Source organism: Xenopus laevis, chromosome 6L (genome assembly GCF_017654675.1).
Source record: "Xenopus laevis strain J_2021 chromosome 6L, Xenopus_laevis_v10.1, whole genome shotgun sequence".
NCBI lineage: Eukaryota > Metazoa > Chordata > Amphibia > Anura > Pipidae > Xenopus > Xenopus laevis.
In genome coordinates this window covers 20,917,496-20,938,249 of record NC_054381.1, presented here as the reverse complement: position 1 = coordinate 20,938,249, position 20,754 = coordinate 20,917,496, and the positions used below count along the sequence as shown (strand labels likewise).

The following is a 20,754-nucleotide window of genomic DNA, read 5'->3' as shown; positions in this document are numbered from 1 at the left end:
CAACTAGACAACATTGCTTGAAATTTGATCGTACATTTAAAACGATTGTTTCAAGATAAGCTTGGTCTAACGATAACGAAAAGATCTTTTAAAAATCTTTACATCTATGGCCAGTTTTATTCTTTAAACTCAAGTAGACGGACTAGAGGACAGCCGCAGCATATTCCAAAACTCATAGAATGATCAAATGAAAGGTGAGTTATAGCGAGGAAGTCACAGCGCATAATAAAGATGTTCATGGAAACATGCAAAGAAGGAATTTAGAGGACATGAAACTTCTGGCCTGGTTCTTGCTGAGCAGCACAATCAATGATAGAGGCAGATGTTTTTGATCTTCCAGTCCACAACTCCCAGGCTCAGAAGGCAGCATCCAAGAGATTGGGAGGACGAGCGTCGTCTTATTGGGACGCATGCCAGGACTTGGGTTGTTTGATCTCACACACCAAATGGATTTTCTTGTGCAGAGCAGGACCCTCCTGAGTCAGTCGCACCAGTTCACAGGATATATGGGAGTACAGTTGAAATAGAATTCCTGTAAGTCTGTTTTCTTTGTTCTAATCTTAAGAGAATCTGAAAGTACCAACATCCTTCTGTTACGTGAGACTTTCAGCGTATCTTCTTCTAAGAAGGCACCTTGAGTATAGCAAGGCCATTACTGGAATCACTCTGAAGATCCAATGTTTCAGCGACCATGCAGAATTTCAGCTAATGCTACACAGGGCTGAGCTTCTTGGCCTGCAGATAAATGCAACCTCAAAATCACCCCCTACCCTATCATAAGCCCTCTCATGCACACTTTGGCACCAAAATGGACTTCCATGTGTTTGCACCCGGGCCTACACAGTGGATCTGGGAGCAAAAAGAACACAGAATGGAGATGTGCAGTCAGGCTGTTTTGTTTTTCTGCAGGCTGAGAAACCGCATGGTGTGAAAGTAGCCTTACAGTGGTCATAGTCGTTACAATTACGATCTTTCCAGGAAAGCGTGTTAGTTTCAATACAGACGTGTAGAGCTGAATTGTCAGATATTGGGCGATGTTCAGGTGCCTTCAAAGGTGCCCAATCGACGAGCTGATCCAAGTCTTCTGTCCATATCGGTCGTCCCACCATACATGCACAGAGTATCATACAAAAATTTGTTTCATACAATGTTATCAGTGCGTCTTTGGCCACCTTTTGGCTACTTCCAGGAGACATAAGATGGGTAAATGTCTAGACAAATTTTTCATTTTAAGGTAGACAAAAGCATTTATGACTTTTTGCCTTATGGCTTTGATTCTTTTATGAGGATCATTAGTACTATGACTAAAGCTGGCCATAGATGTTGAGATTTTTAAAAGATCAGATCCTGATCGTGAGACCATGATCTTCTCAGAACGATCGTACGATCATACGAATTGACCATCAACTAAATAGACCAATTTGCCAGGAAAACAAAGGGGAGCTGCCTGCTTGGCCCTGCAAACATAGATAGATTGCACTGGGACCGACAAAGATTTTTTGACCTGGCCGATCAATTTCCTGACAGATGTCGGCCGAAAAATCGTACGATGTACGATCGTTCGAATCCCACTAAGGATTGGTCGGACTTCCCTAACATCGGTCGTTCGGCAAGAAGAATCGTCGCGTCTATGGGGAGCTTTAGAGACAACCTCCATTATGACGATTATGCAAACTCAGATGTGTAAAGAATATATGTTGCTTCATTTCAATACTGACCCTCCAAGCTGAGCTAAACGCACACTGTGAGTAAGGAAGAGGTTTAAAGGAAAAGGATAGAGAACACATTTACATCTTAGCTGGTAATCAACACTGCAATAAAAGCAGGAATTCATTCGTAAAATAAAGATTTCTGTGCAGGACAAAAGTTAATAGCACGCCAAATGAAATTAATCATTTTCCTGTTTTGTTTTATTGGTCTTTCAATATTAAGCACAACCTTGGTCTCTGCAGTCAGAAGGGAACAACAACGGTATGTATGCTGTTATAGTTTGAACCTCTTTAGCTATATAGCAATTAGTCCTTTATGACTTACATGGAATTAGACTTTATGCATATGACAAGATACATCAAATCGTTCTTTGATGCCATCATAGTCTATGTTTTTAAGTAACCCATTTACCCTTTACATTGCATTTAGAGCTGGCAAGCGGGGGAGCTCTTGTGGCTTCATAAGAGCATTTAAGAAGTTATAAATAAATTCTGGTCTGATACATGGGTGGCTTTACCATACCGGTATGGAGGAACATTCTGAGGATACCTTAAATGGCTTTGGTCACAATTCTACCATACAGAGGAACGTCAGGAACATTGACACATCTGAGAATATCCACTACGTCCAAATGCCGAGGCTCAACCTGGCAGGCTTTATGAATTTGAAGCTCATTGGACACATGAAGTCAAATACATAAACACATACATTGGTTTAATAGTTGTTCTCCACACGTTTGTAATCATTTAGTAAATATTAGCTCAGGTAAAGCCTAAATATATGTTTTGTCGTGCTTGCTCACCCTCCAGAATGCCAAAATCTGATTCTAAAGACTGACAAGCCACTGTAGGTGGAGGGTCAATGTTTTTTTTTTTTTTTTAAGGAAAGTACTTTTTGGCCTCCTCCTGGATGAGAGGCTGGTTAACGAGAAGTGTTGTCCCATTCGGTCATACTTTTTCTATACACATAGAAAACAAAGCCACACTACAATCAAATATCTGTCTTATAAGATTAAAGGATAAAATAGCTGATTTTATCGCAAAAAAGCAGCATGCCACTGGAAAAAGTGCAATCGATCTACAGCCTACAGAACTTTGTGCCTTTATATAGACTTTTATTGCTCCCTTTATTATGCCTGTGCTGCTTCCAGTGATACAAGCTGCAGAGATGTTGCATTAAACTTCCAATAAAGTCAGAGGGAGTTATGACATGTCAATACACTAATCAACCTCCTACTCAGAAATCAGGAACAGGAAAACAGATCCTGTTACGTCTGATGGCAATCAAACCATAGGCTCCAAGGGGCATATAAACTTAGATCTGAATCAGCAGGTCCCCTGTTTTTTGTTTTGCTGCTAAAATAAACCACCAGTATGCTCAGCTGACGAGGCTAATGGAAGCTACCCTAGATCCTTTAAGAAGAATTGTAGGATCTGTCTGGCAAGGCAGATGAAGATCATGAACTTGCGGTCACATAAGTAGCTGTACTAATGTAATCTCTGTGTGCATTCTAGCTATTTTGTAAAAGGACCCCCATCACTGCTTAGTAGGACCAGCTTAAGAGTGTGAAAGTGCCTCCCACTAAGAAAATAAAGGTGGCCATACACGTAGAGATCCACTCATTTGGCAATTTCGCGATCTCTCCCCGATATGCCCAAATTGAGGTGGGCAATATATCTGGCTGATCCGATCGTGGGCCCTAGGGCCATCATCTGGCCGACTTTCGGGCAGATATTGATCGGTGAAGCCCATTGGAGGGCCCCAAGCGTGGGCCGATAAACTGTCGGCGGCTTTTATCGGCCCATGTATGGCCCACCGTTGTTAAACACCAAGGCAGCATATTTTTGTTTTCAAGTCATTTTAGGGATGTTCAGAGGATGGCATAGATACTGGACCATTTGGTAACCCACTTGGATAACCAGATTCTACCATCTCGCCGTTATGAACTGAAGTCCATAGGAAAAATAAATCAGAAATAATAATGCATCTCAAATCATGCGTAAATTGTACATTTTTACTCATTGATGAAATCATAATTTACACCAGATAGCTTTACACACTGCAAATCAGTCAATAAAATACTGGATGGGTTTTTTTTCCCTTCCCTATTGCAGTGATGAAAAATGTCCTGTTACAGTCAAAATATACACGGATGTAGAAGGTAGTAAACAATAAGTTATAAGTTACTAAAGCCAGAAGAGAGTCAGCTCTTTAGATAATTAAAGTGCTTTAAGCCCACTAACAAATTGATTTTTATTTTTTTTTTGCTTGTAAAGGTAGCTCAAATGAAATGTTCCGAATAAATCATGCATTAAAATTATCTTCCCAAGAAAGAGCCGAGTACATATTGATTAATAATTATTTGCAGTAACAAACTCAACCACAGCAATATCATCAATTACTTCAACATTCCCAGAGATCAATCACAGTATGTATGTTGTACCGAGCGAAAAGCTATGGCGTTCTCACTTGGGCTGACGGCTCTTCACGTAAAGATGTAGGGAGACAAAGTTAAATAACGAATAATGGAGACCAACTAAGAATATTGTTTCGGTGTACATATAGTTATGGAAGTTCCTTGCACCTAACTACCCAATTGACTATATTTCAAGCTGATTTTATTTGTACTTGGCCTTTAAAACCCACCAACTGAACTGTATTGCACTTTAGAAGGTACATTTGGACTGACCCATCCCTGCGCCTGCTAATGGAAATGTAGGATACAGCATAAAGCTGGTCATACACAAGTGAATGAACTTGAGGTCACCAAACAAGATGATGTTCTCCAACCTGGCCACCCAAGGGAGAGAGTCCACATATTTCGCATTTCAGAGACAAAAAATAAAAATCAGTAGAGGAACTAGAGAACCTCTACTGGAAAGCATTATAGAAAACAGAGCTATGAACCATTGACCTGTATTCTGGACGTTGCACCGCAATCTCATGAAGCGTAACAGCGACGGACAGAGGTTCTTCCCAAGAGGTTCTGCAACAGCTACAAGTTTTGCAGATCTGATCCTTCCTGATAGACAGGTGACCTCCCACAGTGGCTAAAATCACTAATATCCCACCGGCCTGAAGGGTCAAACTGACCTCTTGCAGCCCAGTCATGCCTTTACTCTGCTTCCTCAGGAAGGCTTTAATGAAATGTCAGCCGTGTTTCAGCCATATAAAGTTGAGTTACTATGAAAGACTGCCAAGCCCATTAATGCACATATCTTCTATATCGAAACATAGAGTGGATTGCCAGACACACCAGGGAATTCTCACGTGATGCCTAAATGCACGAGTAGCAATATTGTAAAGGAGGAAAACAATAGTTACATCTCCGATTAGAAGGCAGGCATGTGGCACATATTTCAAGATGGTGTTAGGGATAGATAAATAGATAGATGATAGATGCCAGATAGATACTGTATATCTGAAGGACAAATAATTACCTAAAATATAAATATGTACAACATGAAACCACGCTGACAGCCATTGGGATGCAGGGAGTTGGAGACTGGACACTGACTTATGTATGTAATTAATTTTGCCCCTTAGATGAGGGTCATCTTCTTTATACCACATGTAAATATTACAAATATTAATATAATGTAAATTTACAGTAATTGTCTTTTCTCCATCAAAACTGGGTGATTCTGATCTGCATAAGAACCAAAAAAAAAAAAAGAAAATACAAGGTAGGTTGACTCAGATACTAAGGGCCCAGGACACATGTCCTCTTTGACCATAGATGGTGCTTCTATGCTCAAAAGATGCAACTCTGGAGGAAGAACAAACCAAATGCTTTTTAAGCTTAAATATTTGTAAATCATGCCCAGAACTCGTCTAATTTTCTTTCTGTGTTCAGGTCCTCCTCATTTGAGATGCTCAGGAAGTCAAGTTTGCTACCAATTTGTGTAGAGGAATGCAGGCAGCAACCCAAATTCCATTGAATCAAAGTTAAGGTGGCCATACATGGGCAGATTTAAGCTGCCGATTCAGGTCCTTTAGACCGATTCGGCAGCTTATCTGCCAGTGTATGGGTCCCTCTGATGGGCCTCCCAGACCGATATCTGGCCAAAATAAGGCCAGATCTTGATTGGGCAGGTTTGATTTTTCTGCCTGATCAAGGACCTTAATTGGACTGTGATCCGATCATTAGTCTGTAGGGCTGAACGATCTTATTAGCCCAATATCGCCAACATTTTGGTGGCCATATCGGGGGAAGATCCGCGACCTTGCCTAAAATTTGAGCAGCCATCAAGCTGAAAAATGTTTTTGGAAAGGCCCCAGGAAACTGGATCTTGGGGATGATACACAAATGTATTTTCAATTTATGTCCTTATTTCTTTAAACAAAGACAGTATGTGTTCTAAGTCAACAGTGGCAGAAAAGCCATGTCTCAGTTACCCTTTAACGTGTCAGGCAGATCTTTTCATAAAAATAATACAATTACCAGACAGAAATAAGAGACCCTTCGCTGCTTTTCCATTGGTACTCCATTAGCGTCCTTGCTTGATATACAGCCGTTCGTACACATAAATATCTAGTTGCCTTTTATACTCCGAGTGTGCTAGTGAGAATCCTGCCAACAAGTCTCCCAAAATGAACAAGAAAATAATAGTTAGAGGAGCCTGAGCAGTGTCTGTCAGTGGGATTCTCATTACTGAACAGCTGGAAACCTGAACTGTTTTACCACCTACCCTCGAAAGGGTATAAATCAAGAAGAAATATACAGAAAGGAAGAGAGACACAAATAGAGCACAGTGGAATGGCACATAATGAAGACATTTAATAATCCTCCATATTCCGTTTCTTCATCTGTTGACAAGAGCAATTGATAATTCTGTGTCTCAACGTATTTATTTGTATGCATGAGTGACCGATCTGTATTGTGATGCTCACAGTTTGATTGTATAATATGCTTACAGGGTTCTCCAAGTTCTCAAACTACAAACCCCCCCACTGGCTGCTGATTTATCTTTCGGTGGCACCACCGCAGGTAAAACAAAAGCACGTGACTTTAACATTAATTTCAATGGGTGACATTTTTAACAGAGCAGCAGATTTAACATGGGCACAGCAGCTGCCACCCGACAAACACAGTTCTAAAGTCAGCAGTTGTGGTGCCACTAGAGCTTTTGGAATGCAGAGTAAATGAGTATGGAAATTAGCTCTGTGACAAAAATGAAGGGGAAAAAAAAAAACCTAAACTGCAGATGAAAATGATTAAAACGGATAATATTTTGCTAGGACTGTCACTGTAAGAGAGAGAACCGAGCAATCTCCCTAGAAAGACACAGTGCTGCTAGTCAGAGCAACCTGTTATTAGCAAGTGCACATTATGAAGAGGTGGTGCTGAGATTTCATTCTCTCTGGATGTAACTTAATGTCTTATGTTTCACAGTGGTCCTCCTAAAATACTATGAGAAGGGAAGACTGTATAAGACACACAGCAACACCAAGAGAGAATGCGTGATTAAGGACCTCTGTAGGAAATTCCTTAAACCAAAAATAATCCAGTTATACATTGGCCTGGCCAAGTCTGAGCAGTAGCAGTTACACTCATGGGTCTTCAGTCCAGGAGTGGTGCATAAGATTGTGTTGGGAAACAGCACAGGTCCACTAGGGCTGTAGACTTATTTTCATACTAGTTGACCTACATCTACTTTAATAACAGATATGTCATGGTGAGGAGCTTCAGCTAATTAAAAATATACATATTGTTTCACAGCCAAGGCTGACATAAGGCTGTATGCTTTCTTTCAACAAAAACTTGCAATATTTGTAAATGTTTTGGTGGAGTACATGTAACGCAAAAGCTATGCTTGATTGTAGAATATAATCACTGTTGACCTCATAGCATAACCCACATCCAATACTGTTACCAAGAAGCGCTTGCTACCCTTTGTTATAACTACTAGACAGTGTTGGATTGAGCCGCTTGGGTCCACTCTTAAGCCTTTCCTCTCTCAATCTCTTTATTTGTATAGTCTCTTTTCTTTACATACTACAATCTATGCTTTTTCCTATTTTGCTGCATTGTTCCAAACAAATATAGGAATGACCATTAAATAGGCCAAATGTTAAAAAGCAAGAGGATAAACTAACTCTGTTAATTTCTTTCCTGGTATCAAGGAGTGCCTAATTCCTAGAACCATCTCAACTATGGACCCCATTATCCAGCCATTCGGCGCATGCAGTCACCAAGAAAAACCTGGTTTTAAGACTGTTCTTAAGAAGAGAAACTCTGGAAACTTTTCAGGTTCTTTGTAAGAAAAGGCCATTTGGTAAAAATTGTGTAAATTGCAGAGCCTTTTTGGGTCAATAAATCAACACGAATCCAGGAAATTCTCATCAGGTATTCTTGATGACCTCTCAAGCTTAAAAGCTTGAGCAATCATACATGGGGATCTATGTGTAGCTTCTATATTCTCCTCCTGAACTGCCATTCATTGGTCCATACTATTTTAGGTTAGATAATCTAGATAATCAAAAACATAATCTAGACCATCAGGAAACCATCAGGAATCTAAGGCAGGCCACTGATGCAATTAGCCCTTATTGTATATGTACAGTATAAAGTATTTAAATATAATTTCCAGGGATAGTCAGGATATCCCAGGATAGCTGGAAACTATGGGCCTAATCGAGAATTCCGATACGCAGAAGTAGGCAAAAATTCTAGGGACTAAAAAGTAAAAATATGGGGAGAGTTGCTGGAAATGAGAGAAGAGGCAGCTACGGAGCAATGAAAGTTACTTACCTAGTGTGCCTAATCCACAGAAGCTAAAGCAGAACAGAATGTACAGCTCCTTGTTGTTGTTGTTTTGAGTTAATCAGTGGCTTTACATATCTGAGCTGCAGATGAACTCAGCAGTGATTATGCATGGATATCTTATAGCCTGTCATGTTATTAGTGCCTGAGTAGTGGAGCTCGATCCCTGGCGGAGCTGAATCCCACTTAAAATGGATGGAAATTAAAGCTGAAAGAAGATTGTGATTGCCTGCATGCCTTGCGATCTCTGAATACCAGCCAACAAATACACTGAAGGATGCTGTGGTGAAATATTACATCAATGCTTGAGATTAGCATTATTTGTTATGTATAAAGCACAAAGAGAGCTCAGTACAAGCACCATAGAGAAGTTGAATGGCCAAACTGCCAACCACAACAGGAGATGAGAACCTAATTTTTTTAAAACACAACCTGGGGACTATGGGCAGAGGTGTAACTACTATAGAGCTCCAACAAAGATAACCTGGTTTAAAACCCTATATAAAAATGTCTAACTAGTGGGGGGGTCCAATCAACAATTTCCTAATGTCATGACCATGGCTACAGTGAAGGTAGCTCCATCCGGCCTTGGATGATAGCAAAGCTCACACAAGGCTAAAAGTAAAAGCTCAGTTAGTAAAACATATTAAATATGTAATACTAAAGTAGCTGCACTGCTCCATGGACAGAAATATTTATTAACTCTTTAGGAAATACATTTCATGTTGCAGCAGGCTACAATGTGAAATTAACAGGTGATATTTTCTGCTTTAAATGTCAACTGGCCCTGAATTGTATAAATCTACTTTTCTGCAGTACAGAACATGCCTTCCAATTTCTCCACAGTCCGTGCCTAGCAGACAACAAGCTGAGTTACGAGGAGATGGAGCAGACTAATTTAATGTAGACAAGCCGAGCTGTCTGCAGAAGTGAGAAGAGTGCCCTGCAGTAAGTAGTTAATAGCTTTTTCAATTGCGCATGGAGAAAGTCGACGTTCTAGGAACCGCTATATACCTGCTGTATGAGAACATGTTACAGGTCAGTGCATACTGTGATGGCAACACGCTTGGTAATAGAGAGAGAAAATATGTTTCCGCTGATAACCAGCTTTGTATGGCACTACAATTAAGGGCTAATTTTCCCTTTGCAGTCATTGGGGGAAATCCAGTTGAGGAATTGGATTTCCAGTTGTCCACATCTACGCAAATGCAGAAATGAGAGAACAAGCTTGCTGGGATGTTTAGGCACCTAAATATCAATGAACAGACATGGTATTGGCATGTGAGTGCACAGTGAGAGAGAGGATTTTGGTGTGAAAATGCATACTTTCGAATTTTTCAGAGACATCCACTCTGTTCGGTGGGTTGGCGGCTTTTTCTCTGCTTGCTTTCTATGCCTAGTGTGCAACTGCCATTAGAACATGCCATTCCATTAAAAGACTTGTTAGGAAAGAAGTGTAAGTAGTAACAGTTCCTCCCTTCACTAGAAAAGAGCTCATTCAGTGGGACTTATGTAGAAGTTGTGCATAAAAACTATCTGAACCGAAACCAAAAAGAGGGTGCACTGTTGATATCATTATGGATGTAGTATTGAAATAAAAGAAGTAAAATGAAAATAAAATCACTGCTGTGCAATATTTTGGAGCTCTAAAAATAAATTTTAATGATAATAAAATCTGACGGGGAAAACTATTGGAGGGTATCAAAATATCATTCATTGCTTTTCTCTTTGTGCGCAAAAGTTGTTACTTATCTTCCTTCAGTAGGATTTTCCCATATCTGAGCAGAGAATTAAAGGAGAAGGAAAGTCTTCTTCCACTTGGGGGTGCCAAATGTTTGGCACCCAGAGTGATTGTATTTACTTACCTGAAACCCCCGGGCTGGTGCTCCTATCAGAAAACTGCACCGGTCGGGGTTCTTCCAGCGAGCACCACAATCCTCTTCCGGCTTCTTCTTTCTTCGAATTTGACAGGGCAGACGCATGAGCAGTAGAATGAAATAGCTGACTTTTTAGTTAAGGTTCGGCTTTTCACTGTAATGCGCATGCGCAGCCGCGAGAAGAAAGAAGAAGCCGGAAGAGGATCACTCCGTGGTGCTCACTGGAAGAACCCTGACCGGTGCAGTTTTCTGCTGATAAGAGCACCAGCCTGGGGTTTCAGGTAAGCAAATACATTCACTTGGGGGTGCCTAACATTTGGCACCCCCAAGTGTGAAACAACTTTCCTTATCCTTTAAGTTCAACAATATTTTAGTTGAAATTGATGTCCAAGTATCTTTCAAACAGGAGAAAGTGTCACCAATTGCCTGGAATGCAACTTATCTGTCAAAGATAAAGTTTTATAAATACGCAAAATTCAAAAAATCTACAAACTTCCCACAATTTTACTACTTTGACACATTATAAGTAGGGATAGACTTAAAAAGCACCCCATCCACTGTTTGCCTTACCTCCCCTACCATTAATGTCAGAGTATAGTGTTGGACTGAACCCATGTCTACGGGATTCGGAGATCTCTGAATCTTTCAGGAAGAACTAGCTGAATCCAAACCTTATTTTGCATATGCTGATGTACATTGAAAAAAAAAATTTCCTTAATTATGTGATCTAAAGTCATTTGGTTTTATGGTTTGGAAATCAGTTTGGCCAGGTTCTTGGATTTGGCCGAATCCTGCTCAAAATCCAGAATTTGTGCATCCATAGTTAATGTACGGGGCAGTTTACTAAGTGAGTGATGTTAATCAGAATGGAGAATATGTATTTTACATAAATATCCCCATAACGCTCTTATAACTGTCTGCTTGGGGAAGGAGCGCTGTAAATCAGGCTGTGGTTAATACACTTAATGTCACAGAAATGTGGAAACGTTTAGCAGCTTTTCATTTCTATAGAATGTTTAGAATTGCACCCAACACTCTCCCCTTAGTGATGTTAACTGAAAGTGACATGACGCTCCTGGGCCACACACGTGTTCTCAATAGCTGCTGTTTGGGTGTAATTAAAAAGCTATGGCATTGACCCACCCTTCCCATATGTATAAATGTGTTATTAGAAAAATCAGTGTTCTGGGATCGACGGGGATTAGTTTGTAGCAACCCCACAACAAAGGAGCTACACAGATCCTTGGACTTATCCTTCGACACAAGTATTATGAGCATTAAAACAGTTGTGACCATCTATATCAGCAATAAGAATGGCTACAGAGACTGAGCCCTTAGGGGGCAATAACGACCAACAAGGGGACAATCAGACAGTCTGAAACAGATGGTGACTATTCCTGGCTGGAGACTCATTACAAACCAGTCTTTTGCTGCATTCAATAATATTCCGTCTTTGCTGAATAAAGATAAAGAAAGCAAAAATGTAGGGCTTAGATATGACACGTTAAATAAAATAATCGCACATTCTGCCGCCGTAGTGTGGACATTTCAACAAGGTCTGCAAATTCCGAATCAATTTCAGAAGTTATTTTCAGGAAACAGCAGGGGAAAAACAAGCTCTTAATCTCAGAGACGCAGTGTTTACAGGACACAGAAACAAATTATTGAACCCACCAGTGAACTGATAGAGTAACAGAGAAGTGCAAAGCCATGAAAGGTACAGGAGCCAGGAGAGATAACGGAACACAAGGTCACAAGGGATTAAAGCCTGCCTCACTATCCTTGTAAGATCTAACATAAGTATAAACTAAACGCGAAAGAATATGGTGGAAGAGTAATTACACAGACATGGAAATGGAGTTCTGGCGAGAAGAATGTCATGTTTTTTTGTGCTGTGAATATTGTTTGGTTTCCAGGAGAAGTTTAACCTTATCTCCCCATGACACTGCTTTCCTAAACTAATTGATGCTCGGAATCCCCAGTTCCACATAAACAAGGGCGCAGTCTTATTGTACACAGAAATGCGACTGCAAGCAGACAGGAAAAACTGCTCGCTCCCCAGATCAATAGATATGTCAGCAGTAAGCAGCTTAATCTTATTCCGCCTATCTCATCTCTGAGCAAGCAGTTAGCAGTTCAGCTTGTAGGTCTATTCTGCATGGAGTAGTTTAAAGACATTGAGGGGAATGTAATAAAAGTTGCAAAGAACAAAACAATTAGCACAAATAAGAATAATAAATCTCATTTGCAATGTAATACTCTTCCTCAAACTGTTATTACAATTTTAATTGCACACTGCCCACTTTTAAGAAGTGCTTGAAGGTGTCGTAATTTTCTGGAGCAAACATAACGTTCTCAGTAAGAAGTATATATAAGAAGTATAACTATAAAATTCACAAACCTTCTTCCACTGTCGGAATTGGTCGATATACAGTTTCCGGGGTTATATAAATTCACGCAAAGGAAAATTTTTTGCACAAAGGCATAACTTTTCACATTGCGAATATTTTATCTGTTACTGACTTTTATTACATTCCCCCAATTTAGCCATAAGGGGGTTTATGGACAGGCTTATATATACGGTGGGCCTCGGAATATTTCATCAGTAGAATATTGACCTTAGAAATAGCTTAGGCATAAATACAGCCATAGAATTGCTCTGCGTAGAAAAGTGCAGACATTAGCAATGGCTAATTGGCAGGACTTGCAAAGGGAAATTAGTCAGTTATACAAAGAGGGAAAATTCTCTTAGATCAGATACCCACTCCTTCAGCAGCCATTATGATGTCTCATTCATCTCACGCACAAAAGTGGCATTTTCCAAAAAACGTGAGTGTATTCTGAAGGCACGTTCATGCAACCGCCAATATATTTCTGATTCTGTTGGTCCATCAGTGCCTTCTGCAGTAAATCTGCTGCTTAACAACGTGAACAGCAAAAACAAAACAATGCCTTTTGGGTTTGTGTCCAGAAATAATAACATAGAAAGCAAATTATTTAAACATCTGCATTGCCAGTTTAGCTTTGAGAAAAACATAGCCTCATAGTGTTTTGCAACAGTACATAATGATCGATATCTTTGTGCCATGATACAGGTCGGTTTTTTGATTGGATGAGTTTTAAAACCTGTCAACGTACAATTTCAGCCCATGTGTGGGTAGATGAGGAAGTGAACCACCTGCAGTTCAGATGGATCAGGTGGTTGGGCCGAACAAATGAAACAACTTAAAGTTGGCCATACCAACTACCCACTAGTTATTGTTGGCATAGCAGGCACTTTACTGCCAAATATTGGTATGTGACAGTCTTAAAAGAAAAGGTAAAAAATCACTGGGAGGTGCCATGATGTTAGGCCCCCTCAAGTCATTCTAGTAGATTCCTGCTACTCCTAGTTACTGTTCCTCTTCAAAAAATGTACCAGCCCAGGATACTGTTTAGACTCATCCATCTGCTCCAATCTGCCATCTCTTTTTTGGTCTTCTACTACAACTGGTATAGGTGACACCAGTCCAGGTTAGCAACTAGCAAGTAAATAAGTAAGTAGTATCACTATGGTGTACCTACCTACTTGGCACCCTCAGTAATTTTACCTTTCCTTTAATACTGGTCTACACGGCTGCAAGGGAGGGTACTAAGATAAGCTGGGCCAAAATATAACCAGCATGGGCAGAAAGAGGCCATTCTTTTAAATGCACAGAGGCTGAAAACCTCTAGCTGAAATCCGCCGCTTGATTTTTGCCATACCATGGGCATTAGCATCCTCTATTTTCTGCATTCAGAAGAATTGAATCAGAAGTGGCACAAACAGACTTGACGAACATAAGCGAAGAACCCTAAGTCTCTGCATTTTTAGCCAAAATCCAAAGAAGTTTGTTTGCGCCAAATACGGTTCTATACTTTTGAATGCAGAAAAGAGAGGATGCTACTGCCCATGATAGGGCAGAAATCAGGCTGTGGATTTTAGCTAACGGTGTTAAGCCTCTGTGTGACCCTAGCGTTAATGTTACCAGTAACTTTATAAATCTGAAACAATGACCTGATCTCCATTTGAGAAAAGGCTGTCAGATAACGGACACATATTTTACCATGTGGAACTTAGGTTGTTAGAATTCTGTGGAGCAGCGCTTCTCCATGCCTCAAGAAGCAGAGGTCTCAGCAGTCTATATGATATGCAACAAGGAGAAGTTAATAGCGGTGATACTAAGAATTTCAAGTTTTTTTTTTCTTTAAAAAAGGCTGAGACTTTTCTTTGGAGCTTTGAGGAATCGCTTGTGTATTTTCAAAATAGTATCAATCTTTACAAGACAGGGAGTGTGAGTTATTGCATTTGCCCTGCGACCATTCCATCATCCAAGATGCCTATAAAGTCAAGGACAAATTGTATATACTTAAGAGTATGTTTACATCTGTCATGCCTCGCAGCTTTCAGAAAAATAAATAGGCGTATGAGATAACCCCTTTCACGTGGAAGATATTTGTCACTGACAGGACACAAGAGAAAAACTTTATAAAGCAACAGTGAGTATTTAAAGTTCCTGTTTCCTAAAAGCTTAAAGTATCAAACAAGGAGAAAGAGAAACTAAAGCAAATGCCATGAATGTCAACATGTGAAAGCTATTTCCCCATAAGTCTATAGCTCAATGGTACCAATATGGCTCATGCAATAACAATATAAAGCACATAGAGATGGACATACAATTAAGTGTGTTTAAAGACATATGCATTAAACCAAACCAAGTAAACCTATAGTCAACAGTTGGTGGGTGACATTGGGAGCTGGAAAACATAGATGAAAACCAAGAGGTAAGAGGCTAGACTAGATCATTCCCCAACATTTCCAACGTAAAAACAGTATATTTTAGGCCATGTTCCCTGGTCTTATCTAGGGTTTTTTGAATCCACAAAAAACCCTAGATGAGACATTTGGGAGACATGCAAGCCTGACAAAAGCTCCTTGGGTTAGAACCTTTTTTTACCCAGAAGCAAAATTTAGATGTTCCTGGGTGGTACAAAATAAGTGCTGTGATTGGTCATTTGGTAGCCTCTATGTGGACTGACAGCCTACAAGAGGCTCTGTTTGGCAGTACATCTAGTTTTTATGCAACTGGAATTCAAAAATAAGCTCCTGCTTTGAGGCCACTGGGAACAACATCCAAGGGATTGATGAGCAACATGTTGCTCAAGAGTCACTGGTTTAGGATATTTGCCTGCAATACATTTTTAGGGGCTATAGCCTATTCAAGAGCTCCACAGATGTCTGTGTACATCATGCTTTAAATCGAATCTGGCCCTTGAACATGTGGTTTAGCAGATAAGTTGAAAACGTGGTGTAAACCCACAATCCCCTCTTCAAACCAACTCTTAGCACAAAACAGGAATATATAATGGACTACTTTAACATAGTTAATGATTTAAACTAATCTATCAGTAAGTGGCTGCTCTCCAAGTTTATTTGTACCTTGGGTCAGAATTTAATCATTTTGACAGTAGATCTTGGGGGAGTTAAAATGCTGTGTGATTGGTCAAAAATAAAAACAACAACGTCGGCATAGACCTGAAGTATTTATCTGTTACATGACTAATAGGCTCTGCAAAGCTGCCTACATAACATCATAACACATGTAATTATTTTATAGAAAGATAAATAGTGTCACCAAGATGTGAGAGGAGGCCACCGTGCTTTTGTGTAATCATATAACAAATGTTGTTGCATTGTGCTAAGAAAGCTCTGAGTGGAAATGGTTTTTGTATTGAGACGTACGCATTTGCTCTGCAGAATAAAAGCAAATTTAAAACTCATTTATTCTTGTCACTATTACCGTGTCAGGATTACACACTTAAAAAGTTCAAATGCCATTGCTAAGCCTACTGGCTAGAAGATGCTTGATGACTGTGAGAGGTCTCATTATGTTGATTGATTTAAGAAAATCAGCCTATTTACATCCCAAAAACAAAGTCCCTGATTTGGAATATTTCTATCGAGAGCGGAATAAATGAACTCTTGCATATGCAAAGTAAAAACCCCGGTTAAAAGTGTTGATGTTAATTTTTCCACCAAAGAATTCATTATAGAAATTGAAAAAAAAATAAGTAAAAAAAAATCAAGTTCTGCCGCCGCTGATATTCGCTGTCAAGGGTAGATGCATGCACACAGGGCACGGCGCCTACTGTCAGTGTAAGGATTCACTGGCTGACTGGCCTCCTCAGTAAATCGTTCCACCGCCTGGGCTCAGACAAATGACTTGCAAATGAAACAAAACATATTTATGATGCACTGCCATTGCTGGATTCTTCTGTGCAAGGTTACAAAAATGCTGGAAGAACTTTGAAATATATTGAAATGATTAACATTGCCTTTTGTCCTACTTATTGAGTTTGGGCACCTTGCTTCTTTAAAGATATAAAAGAAATAGATGTGTTAGTATATAACTAGGTGGCCCAACGGCAGGTGCAGGAGCCAAGTGCCCCCCCCCCCGGGTAGTTCTTTTATGCAATGAAATACTAAGTAGCAGATTAGAGAGATTATTTATTGTCTATATGACGCCTGCTCCTATGGAGACCACAATCTGGATTTTCTCCAATGTGCTTTAGTCAATTTCATTAGGAGCTTATTAACTTGCCTGCATGTTCCTTCATGGCACTCAGATACAATACAAAGGTACGGCAAAACATACCATCTACAATAATTTACGTAAATAGAGTGGCAGACGAGCCTTCTGAGCTGAATACATGTAATACATGCATATTCTCATTTGCCATGTTGCCTTTCAATGTTTCAGAGGTACACTCAAGCTAGTAGGATCCTGCCACCTCCTGTTTTATTACTTTATAGCAGTAGTGGTAAACTGAATGACTGTCCTTCCGGGGGGACGACCAAACGAGCGGATCTCTCCCCAATATGCCCACATTGAAGTGGGTGATATCAGGCTGATCTGATCATGGGCACAATGATCAGATCAAAATGGATGATACAGGGAGTCGAATCTCGGGACCTCATAGACGCATAGATGCGGCAGCAATCCGAAGGGATTTTTTTACCTGCCCGATCGAGATCTGGATGACTTTCGGCCAGATATCGATCGGGGAAGCCCATTGGATGGCCCCACACATGGGCCAATAAGCTGCCGACTCGATCAGTCAGTAGCTTTTATCGGCCCTTGTTTAGGGGCCTTTAGTCTTATGGTGGCCATAGACGCATCAATTATGATGTTTCTTGGAAAAGATCTTTCCAAGAAAGATTGTTCATTCAAATACACACGTGTAGCGATGAATCATCAGATATACAGGTAGAAACAATAGAATTCTACCAGTATCTGAGTCAGCACTAACAATGGCCGATGTTTGGGTGCCAATCAAAATTTTCCGTCCAGCCCGATTGAAGAGCCGACCGATATCGGAGTCTTCTGCCGACACCGGTCGGCTCTTTTCCCACCATACACACACCGGATGTCATACAAAAATTTGTTTCATACAATAACTGTGCGTCTATGGTCACCTTTAGAGCTGGGGCCAGTATTACAAATTTACTGGCAATGAATCTGTCGGTAAATTTGTAAAACACTGTAAATCCCTCCCTACCATGACCATCTTTACGGTCGATCACCCTTTATAATGAAGAGGCCCTCCTCTACCCCACCCAACACGCCGATTTCCAAGCTTTATCAACCCATTTCCACCCTGTGATATCATAATCCTGTAAATCCCTCCCTACCCTGACCATCTGCACTGCCGATCACCCCTTATAACGAAGAGGCCTTCCTCTACCCTACCCGCTAGCCCGCTCCCAACCCAAAGGATGGTATTACTAGAGAGAAAAGGTGGCAACCCTACTTATAACCATTGTTATGAACTAAGGGGGGCAGCCAAAGATTTGGCCTCAAAGTGGCACTTGACCAGAAACAGTCTGAAAATGATTGCCCTATATTAGGCCTGTTCAGTTTATCGCACTATAGTACACGTTACAGAAGTGCAGTATAACACAAATAACAAATACTGCATACATGGCGACTTCTATTAATCTCATATACTGACACCAGGCACCACACTACTGCCTATAGCCATTCCAGATCCACCTAGTCAAGGAAAGCACATTCCTCCAAAGTGCAGACTCTTTTTGCAACTAGAAATTGCCAGAATTATTACCTGGAGATGATACTGTTAGTGGCTAATAAAAAAGATCTACTTTGCAAGCCTGAAGTCCCTCAGATGGATTAATTCAGCCTTTCAAGATATTACCTTTAAGTCACTTTCTGAGTTACTTTATAACAAATGGCTTTGACTTTCTCATGAATTCTACAGCAAACACAGCTCCATCATTTCACTTAAGAAATCTGGTAATTTATCTTGACAGCCGTACCAAATATCACTTCTGAACGATTCTCCCTTTCATGTGAAACCACGATAAATTTGGATTTCTTCTGCATTGCTAGCAATTCACCTAAACATTGCATATTTCAGCTAAGTAAAACCAACATGGTGGGGGGAACTCCAGTGAACTTTTCACTTTCTGGACAAACAAGAGCCCATTATTGTTCTCGCATGGATAGATTAGGCTTCACGCCTTACGATATTGTCCTGAAAAGATTTCTACCGTGGCCATTCCCTGACCTTGGCATTTGGCTTTATTCAGCGCTGAAGTGATAAAGTCACACAATACAAACTATTGGCAACCAATGGGAGCCTGTCGCTTGTTTATTCTTCTTTACACGTCTACAGAGTTCATTATTAGAAGATACTTCATACAGGGATCACAGAACCGTATTGTTGCCTAAAAGGCTTGATGGGACTTTAAAAAAAAAAACAACATTAACTAATTACTGGGTAAGCGTCATGTTTGGTAGCCTAAATCCCCATATTTTAGATAATGAGGCAGATAGCTGCCACCTCATCTAACTTGATAGACAATTAAAGAAGGAAAACATATTTCTCTGAACTTCCATATTAAAATGCTTCAGATGGTGATAGACAAGAAAGATCCCCTTCAAAGCATTCAACATTCAAGCACAAAACCTCTATCAACTCATTAGATCTACATTTATTTGCCCATGGAAATCTCATATTGCTTTTTTTGTTTTAATATATCAAAACTGAATACATAATACTACATAACAAGTGTCATTCCAATTGAATTACATTTCCCAGAAATAACCTAGTTTGGGGACATTTTTTTTTTATTCACAGATCAATTACATGAAAGTGATGTCATCTATAAAGTCCTATGAAACTTCTAAACAAGCTAATACTCCCCCCTAGTGGAGGGAGGTCAGAACTCATCACAAGTAACCGTGAAATTGTTTATACAGAGAGGGACTGACCTGACAGAATACTAGATGATCACCTGTTGGGCCCATGCCCTAGTAGTCCTCAGTCAAGGGATTTTTCCATCTGACCTTTCTTATTTCTACCATAGGTTTATATGACACCTTAGAACTGTCATCTACATCTAATTCCAATAGGAGTGAACCCTCAATGTCAGGTCCTGTGAGAGGCATTTGGCGGCCACTCTTCATACATTTTCACAAAAGATCAAGAGGCAGAATTATTAAGGGTCGAGTTGTGTTTTCCACAAAAAATGTGAGTTTTCAAGTTTAGTTCAGCCAATGGCAGAGGTCCCTTGAACAATTTGAAGATTATTTGAAGATGTTAATAGCCTTCATGATGTTCACGTTTTTTTCTGTGGGTTTCGCTCGAAAATTTAATGAATTAGAGTGATTCAAGTTTTTTTTCCAGGGTTGTTAACCCAAAACTAGCTGATTTGAGTTTTTCCCATTCGAGTTTTTTCTTAAATTAGAAACCTTTGAGACTTAAATTAAATTAGAGACCTTTGAAAAATAACCCCCTAACTGTCATTTTCTCACAGTAATAGAATCAGTTTATCTTTATCAAACTTTCCTTTGATTGACTCTTTATCTAGTCCAGAGCCAAGCCAGAGGCAATACTATTTTGGCCAGCAGCTCTTCAACACTTTAAAGAATTCACCGGGCAGTCACTCTTTTCCAAACCCCTTCCCCCCAAATCAACTGAATTGGGAAAGTTTTCTGACTCTAATCTGATTCTGTCCACTTTCCTGTGCACATAGAAAAAAAGGAATGATTACTGCAATTACTCAAGACCAGAATTAGAAGGACTAGACAGAAGAGATACATTTCAAGGGTCCAAATGTCCCATCACAAACTGTTGCTCCCTGGGCACATGCCTCTTCTGCCTACCCCAAGTTCTAGGCCTTAAACTTAAGCAAAATAAATACCAGGAATTTATATATGAAATACTTTAATGCCTATTTGTTCTGCCAATACATCCACAGGCAGCAATTTCTGTAACTAAATCCCACCTATTCAGGACAGATTTGAATAAGGCACTATGGATTTAAATCCCTCAAAATGATAACTCTACTTTTATTCA

General features: G+C 40.0%; 1 protein-coding gene across 9 annotated transcripts in view; it reads right to left on the bottom strand.

The window, feature by feature from the left end:
• pard3.L (par-3 family cell polarity regulator L homeolog) overlaps positions 1-20,754 on the bottom strand; it is a 417,717-nt gene that overhangs the window by 53,528 nt on the left and 343,435 nt on the right. The gene's annotated exons all lie outside the window — the stretch shown is intronic.